The sequence below is a fragment of the Camelina sativa genome, chromosome 17, assembly GCF_000633955.1.
Source record: "Camelina sativa cultivar DH55 chromosome 17, Cs, whole genome shotgun sequence".
Taxonomy (NCBI): domain Eukaryota; kingdom Viridiplantae; phylum Streptophyta; class Magnoliopsida; order Brassicales; family Brassicaceae; genus Camelina; species Camelina sativa.
Window position 1 is genome coordinate 35,208,053 of NC_025701.1, and position 17,946 is coordinate 35,225,998.

At 35.1% G+C, this 17,946-nt stretch overlaps 16 non-coding genes across 16 annotated transcripts; all 16 read left to right on the forward strand.

The window, feature by feature from the left end:
* TRNAS-AGA lies at positions 3,904 to 3,985 on the forward strand. Its single transcript has one exon. It is a non-coding gene; the product is annotated as a tRNA-Ser (tRNA).
* On the forward strand, positions 4,418 to 4,502 carry TRNAY-GUA. The gene is given in 2 exon segments: positions 4,418 to 4,454; positions 4,467 to 4,502. It is a non-coding gene; the product is annotated as a tRNA-Tyr (tRNA).
* On the forward strand, positions 5,185 to 5,266 carry TRNAS-AGA. Its single transcript has one exon. It is a non-coding gene; the product is annotated as a tRNA-Ser (tRNA).
* TRNAY-GUA lies at positions 5,699 to 5,783 on the forward strand. The gene is given in 2 exon segments: positions 5,699 to 5,735; positions 5,748 to 5,783. It is a non-coding gene; the product is annotated as a tRNA-Tyr (tRNA).
* On the forward strand, positions 6,466 to 6,547 carry TRNAS-AGA. The gene has a single exon. It is a non-coding gene; the product is annotated as a tRNA-Ser (tRNA).
* Positions 7,732 to 7,813, forward strand: TRNAS-AGA. Its single transcript has one exon. It is a non-coding gene; the product is annotated as a tRNA-Ser (tRNA).
* TRNAY-GUA lies at positions 8,246 to 8,330 on the forward strand. Its single transcript is given in 2 exon segments — positions 8,246 to 8,282; positions 8,295 to 8,330. It is a non-coding gene; the product is annotated as a tRNA-Tyr (tRNA).
* Positions 10,293 to 10,374, forward strand: TRNAS-AGA. The gene has a single exon. It is a non-coding gene; the product is annotated as a tRNA-Ser (tRNA).
* On the forward strand, positions 11,559 to 11,640 carry TRNAS-AGA. Its single transcript has one exon. It is a non-coding gene; the product is annotated as a tRNA-Ser (tRNA).
* Positions 12,073 to 12,157, forward strand: TRNAY-GUA. Its single transcript is given in 2 exon segments — positions 12,073 to 12,109; positions 12,122 to 12,157. It is a non-coding gene; the product is annotated as a tRNA-Tyr (tRNA).
* Positions 12,840 to 12,921, forward strand: TRNAS-AGA. Its single transcript has one exon. It is a non-coding gene; the product is annotated as a tRNA-Ser (tRNA).
* Positions 14,106 to 14,187, forward strand: TRNAS-AGA. Its single transcript has one exon. It is a non-coding gene; the product is annotated as a tRNA-Ser (tRNA).
* On the forward strand, positions 14,430 to 14,514 carry TRNAY-GUA. Its single transcript is given in 2 exon segments — positions 14,430 to 14,466; positions 14,479 to 14,514. It is a non-coding gene; the product is annotated as a tRNA-Tyr (tRNA).
* Positions 15,900 to 15,984, forward strand: TRNAY-GUA. Its single transcript is given in 2 exon segments — positions 15,900 to 15,936; positions 15,949 to 15,984. It is a non-coding gene; the product is annotated as a tRNA-Tyr (tRNA).
* TRNAS-AGA lies at positions 16,667 to 16,748 on the forward strand. Its single transcript has one exon. It is a non-coding gene; the product is annotated as a tRNA-Ser (tRNA).
* On the forward strand, positions 17,176 to 17,260 carry TRNAY-GUA. The gene is given in 2 exon segments: positions 17,176 to 17,212; positions 17,225 to 17,260. It is a non-coding gene; the product is annotated as a tRNA-Tyr (tRNA).

Consider the following 17,946-nt stretch of genomic DNA (forward strand, 5'->3'; position numbering starts at 1 on the left):
CAGAGATAGAGCAATCAAGTACAAAGCTTCCAGGATCTGGTAATTTCTCTGCAATTCTACTCTGAATCATTGCACTCACTTTCTCAGATACAACCACTTTCTCTTTCCTCTCTTTCCTTCTCTGTGGAGGCTGATTCAAGAGAATTGAGCTGACATCCTTGGTTAGCAAAGCTCATTCCTCAGGACTCAAACCATTAGTGACCATCCTCTTCACATACCGCTTAATCCCAGGAGAAAACTTGACTGAATCAATCAAAGGCATCTCAATTATAGCCTTGCATCATAGCCTTGCACTCTTGAAAAGCCATGGTGTGTACAATCCCTTTGATATGCCTTGAATCTTACCCAAGCTGCCTTGAAAGCTTCATCTGGTCTTTGCTTGAAGGAGGACATCTTGACTCTTAGCTCATCGGACATGGCATCATCATAAAAGTAGTTGAGAAAAGCCGCCTTCACTTGTTGCCTAGAGGTCAAAGAACAGGCTGGCAAATGTTTCAACCATTGAGATGCTTCTCCTGCAAGTGAATATGGGAAAAGCTTGCAGTAGATGTAGTCTTCAGTTACTCCATTGGCCTTGATACTAGTCACCAAGTCTTCAAAGTGCTCAATATGGTCCAAAACCTTCTCATTTGGCAGGTTAGAGAAAGGTCTTTGTCCAATTAGCTGGAAGTATGCAGGCTTCAGCTCAAAGTCCTTCCTAGGAAATGGAGGTGAAACAATTGCAGAGCGGTTTTCATACATCAAATCAGTTCTGTTGAAGTCTGCAATAGTCCTGATCAGATCCCGGTTTTGATCCTGTCTTCGAACGGGGTTGTGGACGTGGTTGGCAGCTCCACGTACGTCTGCTGGAGGTGGGTGTCGATCGATACCCTCTTGTTGGCGTCGATCGACACCAAGGTTATGTTCCTCGTCGACAAAAATCTCAGCACTCACATTCCCCTCAGCATCAAGCTTTTGGCCCTGCTCATTGTGCAAGTGGCCCTCTTGATCTCTCAACACACCAGCTTCATCAACTCTCAGAATGACCGGATTGACCATCTTCGCTGATTTAGCTGCTTTTTGGTTTTCACGCTCAAGTCTTCCTAGCTCTTGGTTCGAAAGCGTCACAACTGGAGCAGTCTTATTGTTCCTAGTGTTAGGCTTAGGAGGCATGCACTTGAAACACCAAAGAGAAAAAAAAAAGTAAAAACGTGTAAGTAGAAAATAAAAATAAAAATTTAGACGAAATTAAAAACTCAAATCTAATGGTAGATCAAAGAGTCCCCGACAACGGCGCCAAAATTTGATATGCTCAAATTGTAATACCCTAGTGGTACTAACAACCTTGCAGTTGTAGTATTTTAGGGGTCGAATCCACGGAGACTCTAGATCACACAATAGACTTATTAATCTTTTAATTATGCTAAATCAAAATATTAATTTAAAAACAATGCAGAAACAAAATTAAAAAGTGTTGTAAATTCAGGAATTAAAAACGCTAGGTTTAGGGAAATTCTCAGGAATTTATAAAATATTAATTAAATTAATATATTAGGATTGTATCAGTTAAAATCAGATCTAAAACTCTAAACACAATTGTAAAATAAAACAGTTCTCACTGCAAATATTACCCAAATTTAAAACCCTAAAATCCAAATCTCTTTGTAAAATTCAAGGTTAAAAATCAGCTTTAAAAACAAGTTTAGATTGTTCACAAAATTACAAAATCAAATCTCTTTGTATGAAGTAATTTCGCTCATCAAAGGTTTTATTAGAAAAATCAATTATAATATCATATCAATCAACAATCCTAAGATCTAAATCCAGATGACTAATCAAAGATTTAGCATTAAGAACAACCAAGGATGAAGATCATAGAAGATAATGAATCCTAAATAATAACAGATCTAATAAACCATAAATACCCTATGAAAAACCCTGAACCTAACAAGAGATCTACTCAGACATGATTAATGAAACAAAAACCATGAATAAAATAGATATCATTAAGAGATTAAAAGAAGAAGTAAAGGAGTTCTGAATCTTCTCTGAAGGAGTCTTGATTCTTCTCTCTAAAAGCTCTCTAAAATCTCTCGGGGTTTTCTCTCAAAAGTTGTAGGGAAAAATAAAACGTAAACAATGACCTAGAAATCCTATTTATATTCCTAAAACACGTCCAGGGACTAATGATGCAAATATGGAAAACTTTGGGGCAGATTTGTAAAACTTCGAAAACTTGGCTCTTCTGTCGCAAAAAGGGGTGTCGACCGACACCAAGGGTGGTGTCAAACGACACCAAGGGTGGTGTCAAACGACACCAAGGGTGGTGTCGAACGACACCATCACTCTTGATTGTCTCCAAGTTGATTTCCTCCGGATTATTGCTCCAAAATGATCCAAATAGCTCCACTTTGCTCCATTCGTGCCAAAATCCTTGAAAACCTGTAAAGACTCAAAAACATCCTAGAAAACAAATCAAAAGACTCTAAAAGACTCATTATATCATAGTTAAAAACCGCAAAAACTATGATATATCAATTATAAATCGAGTGAGTGATGCGTAGACTCATCCACAATTATCACTGAACACCAGCATTTATGAAAAAGAATAGTATATGGATAGGTCTATTATTGTATAAGAGTGTACATGCCAGAGTGGTTATCGGGCATGACTAGAAATCATGTGGGCTTTGTCCGCACAGGTTCGAATCCTGCCGTTCACGTTATCATTTATTGTGCGTGTAAGTTCTAAAATTGTGTATTTTTGGGTTGTAGGGATTTTAATGGTTTTCCGTCATCGAATTTTTATGTAAAATATAATTGTGATATGAAAATGCAACACAACATGACAACGTTAAATTTACTGATTAACTCACCTTTTTTTACTACTCTTTTACGTACTTTTAAAATCTATTAGAAGTACTATGTCGAATCATCTTCATGCGCATAATCTTATAATAACAACGACCTTAGCTCAGTTGGTAGAGCGGAGGACTGTAGTAGACGCAGATTATCTTTAGGTCACTGGTTCGAATCCGGTAGGTCGGATCTTATGGGTTAAAGCCTTTTTCATTTTGTGTATTCTAAACTTATGCAAATCTTTGTATTCATAGATTATTTAGAAAAGTACACATGCATCAAGTATAATACAATCCGACATTAGCTCAGTTGGTAGAGCGGAGGACTGTAGTTAAAGTAGAATATCCTTAGGTCACTGGTTCGAATTCGGTAGGTCGGAATTTTCTCCCATATGTTAGGTTTTTATAGCGTTGTGACCTTTACTCTTTTTTTGAATATTGGATCTAACCAATGCACGTAGGCAACAAAAATAACACTTAAACAAAAGCTTTTGATCCAATTCTTTTTTTACTCGATTGGTATGTTTTAGGGTTATACAATTGTGATAGCATAAGAAATGATTTATAGTACAGTAAGTAAAAAATACTTTGAGGTTTCCTCTATTCTATGCTTTAAAAACCCATATGATCATAGTGTTTTTATAAAAAACAAATTAAAGTTGTATATGCACAATTATAATTAAAGGCTCGTGGCTAGTGCTTACGAATCGTCAACGTTCCTACAAGCGTTGTGAAGAACCCTTTGCCACTTTCTTCCACGATTTAAAAGCCTTAATTGTCCAATAATAAAAAACAATCATAGCCCACATCTAAGTATTACATGCAGATAGATAAGTAGATGAAATATACATCAACAAAGGAGCTCTTCAAAAAAAAAAAAATTTGAATTGAGAAAATGTATTATGCTTCTTGAAACATAAAGAGAGCCGAACAAGCGTTGTGGTTTTAATCTTTTTATCTGGATTATAAATCGAGTGAGTCATGCTTAGACTCATCCACAATTCTCACTGAACACCAGCATTTATGAAAGAGAATAGTATATGGATAGGTCTATTTTTGTATAAGAGTGGACGTGCCGGAGTGGTTATCGGGCATGACTAGAAATCATGTGGGCTTTGCCCGCGCAGGTTCGAATCCTGTCGTTCACGTTTTAATTTATTGTGCGTGTAAGTTATAAAATTGTGTATTGTTGGGTTATAGAGATTTTAATGGTTTTCCGTCATCTAATTTTTATGTAAAATATAATTGTGATATGAAAATGCAACATAACATGACGACGTTAAATTTACTGATTAACTCACCTTTTTTCTACTACTCTTCTACGTACTTTTAAAATCTATTAGGAGTACTATGTCGAATCATCTACATGCGCATAATCTTATAATAACAACCGACCTTAGCTCAGTTGGTAGAGCGGAGGACTGTAGTAGACGCAGATTATCCTTAGGTCACTAGTTCGAATCTGGTATGTCGGATCTTATGGGCTAAAGCCTTTTTCATTTCGTGTATTCTAAACTTATGCAAATCTTTGTGTTCATAGATTATTTAGAAAATTACACATGCATCAAGTATAATACAATCCGACCTTAGCTCAGTTGGTAGAGCGGAGGACTGTAGTTGAAGCAGAATATCCTTAGGTCACTGGTTCGAATCCGGTAGGTCGGAATTTCTCCCACATGTTGGGTTTTTATAGCGTTCTGATATTTACTCTTTTTTTGAATATTAGATCTAACCAATGCATGCTGGCAAGAAAATAAGAGTTAAACAAAAGCTTTCTATCCAATTCTTTTTTTACTCGATTGGTATGTTTTAGGGTTATACAATTGTGATAGCATAAGAAATGATTTTATAGTACACTAAGTAAAAAATACTTTGAGCTTTCCTCTATTCTATGCTTTAAAAACCCATATGATCATAGTGTTTTTGAAAGATCAAATTAAAGTTGTATATGCACAATTATATTTAGAGGCTCGTGGCTAGTGCTTACGAATCGTCAACGTTCCTACAAGCGTAGTGAAGAACCCTTTGCCACTTTCTTCCACGATTTAAAAGCCTTAATTTTCCAATAATATAAACAATCATAGCCCACATCTAAGTATTACATGCAGATAGATAAGTAGATGTAATATGAATCAACAAAGGAGCTCTTCAAAAAAATTGTTTGCGAATTCAGAAAATGTATTATGATTCTTGAAACATAAAGAGAGCCGAACAAGCGTTGTGGTTTTAATCTTTTTATCTGGATTATAAATCGAGTGAGTCATGCTTAGACTCATCCACAATTCTCACTGAACACCAGCATTTATGAAAGAGAATAGTATATGGATAGGTCTATTTTTGTACAAGAGTGGACGTGCAGGAGTGGTTATCGGGCATGACTAGAAATCATGTGGGCTTTGCCCGCGCAGGCTCGAATCCTGTCGTTCACGATTTCATTTCTTGTGCGTGTAACTTATAAAATTGTGTATTGTTGGGTTATAGAGATTTTAATGGTTTTCCGTCATCTAATTTTTATGTAAAATATAATTGTGATATGAAAATGCAACATAACATGACGACGTTAAACTTACTGATTAACTCACCTTTTTTCTACTACTCTTCTACGTACTTTTAAAATCTATTAGGAGTACTATGTCGAATCATCTACATGCGCATAATCTTATAATAACAACCGACCTTAGCTCAGTTGGTAGAGCGGAGGACTGTAGTAGACGCAGATTATCTTTAGCTCACTGGTTCGAATCTGGTAGGTTGGATCTTATGGGCTAAAGCCTTTTTCATTTCGTGTATTCTAAACTTATGCAAATCTTTGTGTTCATAGATTATTTAGAAAAGTACACATGCATCAAATATAATACAATCCGACCTTAGCTCAGTTGGTAGAGCGGAGGACTGTAGTTGAAGCAGAATATCCTTAGGTCACTGGTTCGAATCCGGTAGGTCGGAATTTCTCCCACATGTTGGGTTTTTATAGCGTTCTGATATTTACTCTTTTTTTGAATATTAGATCTAACCAATGCATGCTGGCAAGAAAATAAGAGTTAAACAAAAGCTTTCTATCCAATTCTTTTTTTACTCGATTGGTATGTTTTAGGGTTATACAATTGTGATAGCATAAGAAATGATTTTATAGTACACTAAGTAAAAAATACTTTGAGCTTTCCTCTATTTTATGCTTTAAAAACCCATATGATCATAGTGTTTTTGAAAGATCAAATTAAAGTTGTATATGCACAATTATATTTAAAGGCTCGTGGCTAGTGCTTACGAATCGTCAACGTTCCTACAAGCGTAGTGAAGAACCCTTGGCCACTTTCTTCCACGATTTAAAAGCCTTAATTTTCCAATAATATAAACAATCATAGCCCACATCTAAGTATTACATGGAGATAGATAAGTAGATGTAATATGAATCAACAAAGGAGCTCTTCAAAAAAATTGTTTTCGAATTCAGAAAATGTATTATGATTCTGGAAACATAAAGAGAGCCGAATAAACGTTGTGGTTTTAATCTTTTTATCTGGATTATAAATCGAGTGAGTCATGCTTAGACTCATCCACAATTCTCACTGAACACCAGCATTTATGAAAGAGAATAGTATATGGATAGGTCTATTATTGTATAAGAGTGGACGTGCCGGAGTTGTTATCGGGCATGACTAGAAATCATGTGGGCTTTGCCCGCGCAGGTTCGAATCTTGCCGTTCACGTTTTCATTTATTGTACGTGTAAGATCTAAAAATGTGTATTGTTGGGTTATAGAGATTTTAATGGTTTTCCGTCATCTAATTTTTATGTAAAATATAATTGTGATATGAAAATGCAATACAAAATGACAACGTTAAATTTACTGATTAACTCACCTTTTTTCTACTACTCTTCTACGTTTTTTTAAAATCGATTAGGAATACTATGTCGAATCATCTACATGCGCATAATCTTATAATAACAACCGACCTTAGCTCCGTTGGTAGAGCGGAGGACTGTAGTAGACGCAGATTATCCTTAGGTCACTGGTTCGAATCCGGTAGGTCGGATCTTATGGGCTAAAGCCTTTTTCATTTCGTGTATTCTGAACTTATGCAAATCTTTGTGTTCATAGATTATTTAGAAAAGTACACATGCATCAAGTATAATACAATCCGACCTTAGCTGAGTTGGTAGAGCGGAGGACTGTAGTTGAAGCAGAATATCCTTAGGTCATTGGTTCGAATCCGGTAGGTCGGAATTTTCTCCCACATGTTGGGTTTTTATAGCGTTCTGATATTTACTGTTTTTTGAATATTGGATCTAACCAATGAATGCTGGCAAGAAAATAAGAGTTAAACAAAAGCTTTCGATCCCATTCTTGTTTTACTCGATTGGTATGTTTTAGGGTTATACAATTGTGATAGCATGAGAAATGATTTTATAGTACACTAAGGAAAAAATACTTTGATCTTTCCTCTATTCTATGCTTTAAAAACCCATATGATCATAGTGTTTTTGAAATATCAAATTAAAGTTGTATAGGCACAATTATATTTAAAGGCTCGTGGCTAGTACTTACGAATCGTCAACGTTCCTACAAGCGTAGTGAAGAACCCTTTGCCACTTTCTTCCACGATTTAAAAGCCTTAATTTTCCAATAATATAAACAATCATAGCCCACATCTAAGTATTACATGCAGATAGATAAGCAGATGTAATATGAATCAACCAAGGAGCTCTTCAAAAAAATTGTTTTCGATATGATTCTGGAAACATAAAGAGAGCTGAACAAACGTTGTGGTTTTAATCTTTTTATCTGGATTATAAATCGAGTGAGTCATGCTTAGACTCATCCACAATTCTCACTGAACACCAGCATTTATGAAAGAGAATAGTATATGGATAGGTCTATTATTGTATAAGAGTGGACGTGCCAGAGTGGTTATCGGGCATGACTAGAAATCATGTGGGTTCTGCCCGCGCAGGTTCGAATCCTGTCGTTCACGTTTTCATTTATTGTGTGTGTAAGTTCTAAAATTGTGTATTGTTGGGTTATAGAGATTTTAATGGTTTTCCGTCATCTAATTTTTATGTAAAATATAATTGTGATATGAAAATGCAACATAACATGACGACGTTAAATTTACTGATTAACTCACCTTTTTTCTACTACTCTTCTACGTACTTTTAAAATCTATTAGGAATACTATGTCGAATCATCTACATGCGCATAATCTTATAATAACAACCGACCTTAGCTCAGTTGGTAGAGCGGAGGACTGTAGTAGACGCAGATTATCCTTAGGTCACTAGTTCAAATCTGGTAGGTCGGATCTTATGGGCTAAAGCCTTTTTCATTTTGTGTATTCTAAACTTATGCAAATCTTTGTGTTCATAGATTATTTAGAAAAGTACACATGCATCAAGTATAATACAATCCGACCTTAGCTCAGTTGGTAGAGCGGAGGACTGTAGTTGAAGCAGAATATCCTTAGGTCACTGGTTCGAATCCGGTAGGTCGGAATTTCTCCCACATGTTGGGTTTTTATAGCGTTCTGATATTTACTCTTTTTTTGAATATTAGATCTAACCAATGCATGCTGGCAAGAAAATAAGAGTTAAACAAAAGCTTTCTATCCAATTCTTTTTTTACTCGATTGGTATGTTTTAGGGTTATACAATTGTGATAGCATAAGAAATGATTTTATAGTACACTAAGTAAAAAATACTTTGAGCTTTCCTCTATTCTATGCTTTAAAAACCCATATGATCATAGTGTTTTTGAAAGATCAAATTAAAGTTGTATATGCACAATTATATTTAGAGGCTCGTGGCTAGTGCTTACGAATCGTCAACGTTCCTACAAGCGTAGTGAAGAACCCTTTGCCACTTTCTTCCACGATTTAAAAGCCTTAATTTTCCAATAATATAAACAATCATAGCCCACATCTAAGTATTACATGCAGATAGACAAGTAGATGTAATATGAATCAACAAAGGAGCTCTTCAAAAAAATTGTTTGCGAATTCAGAAAATGTATTATGATTCTTGAAACATAAATAGAGCCGAACAAGCGTTGTGGTTTTAATCTTTTTATCTGGATTATAAATCGAGTGAGTCATGCTTAGACTCATCCACAATTCTCACTGAACACCAGAATTTATGAAAGAGAATAGTATATGGATAGGTCTATTTTTGTACAAGAGTGGACGTGCAGGAGTGGTTATCGGGCATGACTAGAAATCATGTGGGCTTTGCCCGCGAAGGCTCGAATCCTGTCGTTCACGTTTTCATTTCTTGTGCGTGTAAGTTCTAAAATTGTGTATTGTTGGGTTATAGAGATTTTAATGATTTTCCGTCATCTAATTTTTATGTAAAATATAATTGTGATATGAAAATGCAACATAACATGACGACGTTAAATTTACTGATTAACTCACCTTTTTTCTACTACTCTTCTACGTACTTTTAAAATCTATTAGGAGTACTATGTCGAATCATCTACATGCGCATAATCTTATAATAACAACCGACCTTAGCTCAGTTGGTAGAGCGGAGGACTGTAGTAGACGCAGATTATCCTTAGGTCACTAGTTCGAATCTGGTAGGTCGGATCTTATGGGCTAAAGCCTTTTTCATTTCGTGTATTCTAAACTTATGCAAATCTTTGTGTTCATAGATTATTTAGAAAAGTACACATGCATCAAGTATAATACAATCCGACCTTAGCTCAGTTGGTAGAGCGGAGGACTGTAGTTGAAGCAGAATATCCTTAGGTCACTGGTTCGAATCTGGTAGGTCGGAATTTCTCCCACATGTTGGGTTTTTATAGCGTTCTGATATTTACTCTTTTTTGAATATTGGATCTAACCAATGCATGCTGGCAAGAAAATAAGACTTAAACAAAAGCTTTCGATCCAATTCTTTTTTTACTCGATTGGTATGTTTTAGGGTTATACAATTGTGATAGCATAAGAAATGATTTTATAGTACACTAAGTAAAAAATACTTTGAGCTTTCCTCTATTCTATGCTTTAAAAACCCATATGATCATAGTGTTTTTGAAAGATCAAATTAAAGTTGTATATGCACAATTATATTTAGAGGCTCGTGGCTAGTGCTTACGAATCGTCAACGTTCCTACAAGCGTAGTGAAGAACCCTTTGCCACTTTCTTCCACGATTTAAAAGCCTTAATTTTCCAATAATATAAACAATCATAGCCCACATCTAAGTATTACATGCAGATAGATAAGTAGATGTAATATGAATCAACAAAGGAGCTCTTCAAAAAAATTGTTTTCGAATTCAGAAAATGTATTATGATTCTGGAAACATAAAGAGAGCCGAATAAACGTTGTGGTTTTAATCTTTTTATCTGGATTATAAATCGAGTGAGTCATGCTTAGACTCATCCACAATTCTCACTGAACACCAGCATTTATGAAAGAGAATAGTATATGGATAGGTCTATTATTGTATAAGAGTGGACGTGCCGGAGTTGTTATCGGGCATGACTAGAAATCATGTGGGCTTTGCCCGCGCAGGTTCGAATCTTGCCGTTCACGTTTTCATTTATTGTACGTGTAAGATCTAAAAATGTGTATTGTTGGGTTATAGAGATTTTAATGGTTTTCCGTCATCTAATTTTTATGTAAAATATAATTGTGATATGAAAATGCAATACAAAATGACAACGTTAAATTTACTGATTAACTCACCTTTTTTCTACTACTCTTCTACGTTTTTTTAAAATCGATTAGGAATACTATGTCGAATCATCTACATGCGCATAATCTTATAATAACAACCGACCTTAGCTCCGTTGGTAGAGCGGAGGACTGTAGTAGACGCAGATTATCCTTAGGTCACTGGTTCGAATCCGGTAGGTCGGATCTTATGGGCTAAAGCCTTTTTCATTTCGTGTATTCTGAACTTATGCAAATCTTTGTGTTCATAGATTATTTAGAAAAGTACACATGCATCAAGTATAATACAATCCGACCTTAGCTGAGTTGGTAGAGCGGAGGACTGTAGTTGAAGCAGAATATCCTTAGGTCATTGGTTCGAATCCGGTAGGTCGGAATTTTCTCCCACATGTTGGGTTTTTATAGCGTTCTGATATTTACTGTTTTTTGAATATTGGATCTAACCAATGAATGCTGGCAAGAAAATAAGAGTTAAACAAAAGCTTTCGATCCCATTCTTGTTTTACTCGATTGGTATGTTTTAGGGTTATACAATTGTGATAGCATGAGAAATGATTTTATAGTACACTAAGGAAAAAATACTTTGATCTTTCCTCTATTCTATGCTTTAAAAACCCATATGATCATAGTGTTTTTGAAATATCAAATTAAAGTTGTATAGGCACAATTATATTTAAAGGCTCGTGGCTAGTACTTACGAATCGTCAACGTTCCTACAAGCGTAGTGAAGAACCCTTTGCCACTTTCTTCCACGATTTAAAAGCCTTAATTTTCCAATAATATAAACAATCATAGCCCACATCTAAGTATTACATGCAGATAGATAAGCAGATGTAATATGAATCAACCAAGGAGCTCTTCAAAAAAATTGTTTTCGATATGATTCTGGAAACATAAAGAGAGCTGAACAAACGTTGTGGTTTTAATCTTTTTATCTGGATTATAAATCGAGTGAGTCATGCTTAGACTCATCCACAATTCTCACTGAACACCAGCATTTATGAAAGAGAATAGTATATGGATAGGTCTATTATTGTATAAGAGTGGACGTGCCAGAGTGGTTATCGGGCATGACTAGAAATCATGTGGGTTCTGCCCGCGCAGGTTCGAATCCTGTCGTTCACGTTTTCATTTATTGTGTGTGTAAGTTCTAAAATTGTGTATTGTTGGGTTATAGAGATTTTAATGGTTTTCCGTCATCTAATTTTTATGTAAAATATAATTGTGATATGAAAATGCAACATAACATGACGACGTTAAATTTACTGATTAACTCACCTTTTTTCTACTACTCTTCTACGTACTTTTAAAATCTATTAGGAATACTATGTCGAATCATCTACATGCGCATAATCTTATAATAACAACCGACCTTAGCTCAGTTGGTAGAGCGGAGGACTGTAGTAGACGCAGATTATCCTTAGGTCACTAGTTCAAATCTGGTAGGTCGGATCTTATGGGCTAAAGCCTTTTTCATTTTGTGTATTCTAAACTTATGCAAATCTTTGTGTTCATAGATTATTTAGAAAAGTACACATGCATCAAGTATAATACAATCCGACCTTAGCTCAGTTGGTAGAGCGGAGGACTGTAGTTGAAGCAGAATATCCTTAGGTCACTGGTTCGAATCCGGTAGGTCGGAATTTCTCCCACATGTTGGGTTTTTATAGCGTTCTGATATTTACTCTTTTTTTGAATATTAGATCTAACCAATGCATGCTGGCAAGAAAATAAGAGTTAAACAAAAGCTTTCTATCCAATTCTTTTTTTACTCGATTGGTATGTTTTAGGGTTATACAATTGTGATAGCATAAGAAATGATTTTATAGTACACTAAGTAAAAAATACTTTGAGCTTTCCTCTATTTTATGCTTTAAAAACCCATATGATCATAGTGTTTTTGAAAGATCAAATTAAAGTTGTATATGCACAATTATATTTAAAGGCTCGTGGCTAGTGCTTACGAATCGTCAACGTTCCTACAAGCGTAGTGAAGAACCCTTGGCCACTTTCTTCCACGATTTAAAAGCCTTAATTTTCCAATAATATAAACAATCATAGCCCACATCTAAGTATTACATGGAGATAGATAAGTAGATGTAATATGAATCAACAAAGGAGCTCTTCAAAAAAATTGTTTTCGAATTCAGAAAATGTATTATGATTCTGGAAACATAAAGAGAGCCGAATAAACGTTGTGGTTTTAATCTTTTTATCTGGATTATAAATCGAGTGAGTCATGCTTAGACTCATCCACAATTCTCACTGAACACCAGCATTTATGAAAGAGAATAGTATATGGATAGGTCTATTATTGTATAAGAGTGGACGTGCCGGAGTTGTTATCGGGCATGACTAGAAATCATGTGGGCTTTGCCCGCGCAGGTTCGAATCTTGCCGTTCACGTTTTCATTTATTGTACGTGTAAGATCTAAAAATGTGTATTGTTGGGTTATAGAGATTTTAATGGTTTTCCGTCATCTAATTTTTATGTAAAATATAATTGTGATATGAAAATGCAATACAAAATGACAACGTTAAATTTACTGATTAACTCACCTTTTTTCTACTACTCTTCTACGTTTTTTTAAAATCGATTAGGAATACTATGTCGAATCATCTACATGCGCATAATCTTATAATAACAACCGACCTTAGCTCCGTTGGTAGAGCGGAGGACTGTAGTAGACGCAGATTATCCTTAGGTCACTGGTTCGAATCCGGTAGGTCGGATCTTATGGGCTAAAGCCTTTTTCATTTCGTGTATTCTGAACTTATGCAAATCTTTGTGTTCATAGATTATTTAGAAAAGTACACATGCATCAAGTATAATACAATCCGACCTTAGCTGAGTTGGTAGAGCGGAGGACTGTAGTTGAAGCAGAATATCCTTAGGTCATTGGTTCGAATCCGGTAGGTCGGAATTTTCTCCCACATGTTGGGTTTTTATAGCGTTCTGATATTTACTGTTTTTTGAATATTGGATCTAACCAATGAATGCTGGCAAGAAAATAAGAGTTAAACAAAAGCTTTCGATCCCATTCTTGTTTTACTCGATTGGTATGTTTTAGGGTTATACAATTGTGATAGCATGAGAAATGATTTTATAGTACACTAAGAAAAAAATACTTTGATCTTTCCTCTATTCTATGCTTTAAAAACCCATATGATCATAGTGTTTTTGAAAGATCAAATTAAAGTTGTATAGGCACAATTATATTTAAAGGCTCGTGGCTAGTACTTAAGAATCGTCAACGTTCCTACAAGCGTAGTGAAGAACCCTTTGCCACTTTCTTCCACGATTTAAAAGCCTTAATTTTCCAATAATATAAACAATCATAGCCCACATCTAAGTATTACATGCAGATAGATAAGCAGATGTAATATGAATCAACCAAGGAGCTCTTCAAAAAAATTGTTTTCGATATGATTCTGGAAACATAAAGAGAGCTGAACAAACGTTGTGGTTTTAATCTTTTTATCTGGATTATAAATCGAGTGAGTCATGCTTAGACTCATCCACAATTCTCACTGAACACCAGCATTTATGAAAGAGAATAGTATATGGATAGGTCTATTATTGTATAAGAGTGGACGTGCCAGAGTGGTTATCGGGCATGACTAGAAATCATGTGGGTTCTGCCCGCGCAGGTTCGAATCCTGTCGTTCACGTTTTCATTTATTGTGTGTATAAGTTCTAAAATTGTGTATTGTTGGGTTATAGAGATTTTAATGGTTTTCCGTCATCTAATTTTTATGTAAAATATAATTGTGATATGAAAATGCAACACAACATGACAACGTTAAATTTACTGATTAACTCACCTTTTTTCTACTACTCTTCTACGTACTTTTAAAATCGATTAGGAATACTATGTCGAATCATCTACATGCGCATAATGTTATAATAACAACCGACCTTAGCTCAGTTGGTAGAGCGGAGGACTGTAGTAGACGCAGATTATCCTTAGGTCACTGGTTCGAATCCGGTAGGTCGGATCTTATGGGCTAAAGCCTTTTTCATTTCGTGTATTCTAAACTTATGCAAATCTTTGTGTTCATAGATTATTTAGAAAAGTACACATGCATCAAGTATAATACAATCCGACCTTAGCTCAGTTGGTAGAGCGGAGGACTGTAGTTGAAGCAGAATATCCTTAGGTCAATGGTTCGAATCCGGTAGGTCGGAATTTCTCCCACATGTTGGGTTTTTATAGCGTTCTGATATTTACTCTTTTTTGAATATTGGATCTAACCAATGCATGCTGGCAAGAAAATAAGACTTAAACAAAAGCTTTCTATCCAATTCTTTTTTTACTCGATTGGTATGTTTTAGGGTTATACAATTGTGATAGCATAAGAAATGATTTTATAGTACACTAAGTAAAAAATACTTTGAGCTTTCCTCTATTCTATGCTTTAAAAACCCATATGATCATAGTGTTTTTGAAAGATCAAATTAAAGTTGTATATGCACAATTATATTTAGAGGCTCGTGGCTAGTGCTTACGAATCGTCAACGTTCCTACAAGCGTAGTGAAGAACCCTTTGCCACTTTCTTCCACGATTTAAAAGCCTTAATTTTCCAATAATATAAACAATCATAGCCCACATCTAAGTATTACATGCAGATAGATAAGTAGATGTAATATGAATCAACAAAGGAGCTCTTCAAAAAAATTGTTTGCGAATTCAGAAAATGTATTATGATTCTTGAAACATAAAGAGAGCCGAACAAGCGTTGTGGTTTTAATCTTTTTATCTGGATTATAAATCGAGTGAGTCATGCTTAGACTCATCCACAATTCTCACTGAACACCAGCATTTATGAAAGAGAATAGTATATGGATAGGTCTATTTTTGTACAAGAGTGGACGTGCAGGAGTGGTTATCGGGCATGACTAGAAATCATGTTGGCTTTGCCCGCGCAGGCTCGAATCCTGTCGTTCACGATTTCATTTCTTGTGCGTGTAACTTATAAAATTGTGTATTGTTGGGTTATAGAGATTTTAATGGTTTTCCGTCATCTAATTTTTATGTAAAATATAATTGTGATATGAAAATGCAACATAACATGACGACGTTAAACTTACTGATTAACTCACCTTTTTTCTACTACTCTTCTACGTACTTTTAAAATCTATTAGGAGTACTATGTCGAATCATCTACATGCGCATAATCTTATAATAACAACCGACCTTAGCTCAGTTGGTAGAGCGGAGGACTGTAGTAGACGCAGATTATCTTTAGGTCACTAGTTCGAATCTGGTAGGTCGGATCTTATGGGCTAAAGCCTTTTTCATTTCGTGTATTCTAAACTTATGCAAATCTTTGTGTTCATAGATTATTTAGAAAAGTACACATGCATCAAGTATAATACAATCCGACCTTAGCTCAGTTGGTAGAGCGGAGGACTGTAGTTGAAGCAGAATATCCTTAGGTCACTGGTTCGAATCCGGTAGGTCGGAATTTCTCCCACATGTTGGGTTTTTATAGCGTTCTGATATTTACTCTTTTTTTGAATATTAGATCTAACCAATGCATGCTGGCAAGAAAATAAGAGTTAAACAAAAGCTTTCTATCCAATTCTTTTTTTACTCGATTGGTATGTTTTAGGGTTATACAATTGTGATAGCATAAGAAATGATTTTATAGTACACTAAGTAAAAAATACTTTGAGCTTTCCTCTATTCTATGCTTTAAAAACCCATATGATCATAGTGTTTTTGAAAGATCAAATTAAAGTTGTATATGCACAATTATATTTAGAGGCTCGTGGCTAGTGCTTACGAATCGTCAACGTTCCTACAAGCGTAGTGAAGAACCCTTTGCCACTTTCTTCCACGATTTAAAAGCCTTAATTTTCCAATAATATAAACAATCATAGCCCACATCTAAGTATTACATGCAGATAGATAAGTAGATGTAATATGAATCAACAAAGGAGCTCTTCAAAAAAATTGTTTGCGAATTCAGAAAATGTATTATGATTCTTGAAACATAAAGAGAGCCGAACAAGCGTTGTGGTTTTAATCTTTTTATCTGGATTATAAATCGAGTGATTCATGCTTAGACTCATCCACAATTCTCACTGAACACCAGCATTTATGAAAGAGAATAGTATATGGATAGGTCTATTTTTGTATTAGAGTGGACTTGTCGGAGTGGTTATCGGGCATGACTAGAAATCATGTGGGCTTTGCCCGCACAGGTTCGAATCCTGTCGTTCACGTTATCATATATTGTGCATGTAAGTTCTAAAATTGTGTATTGTTGGGTTATAGAGATTTTAATGGTTTTCCTTCATCCAATTTTTATGTAAAATATAATTGTGATATGAAAATGCAACACAACAACGTTAAATTTAGTGATTAACTCACCTATTTTCTACTACTCTTCTACGTACTTTTAAAATCGATTAGAAGTACTATGTCAAATCATCGACATGCTCATAATCTTATAAGAAAAACCGACCTTAGCTCAGTTGGTAAAGCGGACGACTGTAGTAGACGCAGATTATCCTTAGGTCATTGGTTCGAATCTGATAGGTCAGATCTTATGGGCTAAAGCCTTTTTCATTTTGTGTATTCTAAAGTTACGCAAATCTTTGTATTCATAGATTATTTAGAAAAGTACACATGCATCAACTATAATACAATCCGACCTTAGCTCAGTTGGTAGAGCGAAGGACTGTAGTTGAAGCAGAATATCCTTAGGTCACTGGTTCGAATCCGGTAGGTCGGAATTTTCTCCCACATGTTGGGTTTTTATAGCGTTGAGACCTTTACTCTTTTTTGAATATTGGATCTAACAGTGCACGCTGGCAAGAAAATAACACTTAAACAAAAGCTTTTGATCCAATTCTTTTTTCACTCGATTGGTATGTTTTAGGTTTATACAATTGTGATAGCATAAGAAATGATTTTATAGTACACTAAGTAAAAAAATACTTTGAGCTTTCCTCTATTCTATGCTTTAAAAACCCATATGATCATAGTGTTTTTGAAAGATCAAATTAAAGTTGTATATGCACAATTATATTTAAAGGCTCGTGGCTAGTGCTTACGAATCGTCAACGTTCCTACAAGCGTAGTGAAGAACCCTTTGCCACTTTCTTCCACGATTTGTATGCCTTAATTTTCCAATAATATAAACAATCATAGCCCACATCTACGTATTACATGCAGATAGATAACTAGATGTAAAATACATCAACAAAGGAGCTCTTCAAAAAATTTGTTTTCGAATTCAGAAAATGTATTATAATTCTTGAAACATAAAGAGAGCCGAACAAGCGTTGTGCTTTTAATCTTTTTATCTAGGTTATAAATCGAGTCATGCTTAGACTCATCCATAATTCTCACTGAACACCAGCATCTATGATAATTCTCACTGAACACTAGCATTTATGATAGACAATAGTATATGGC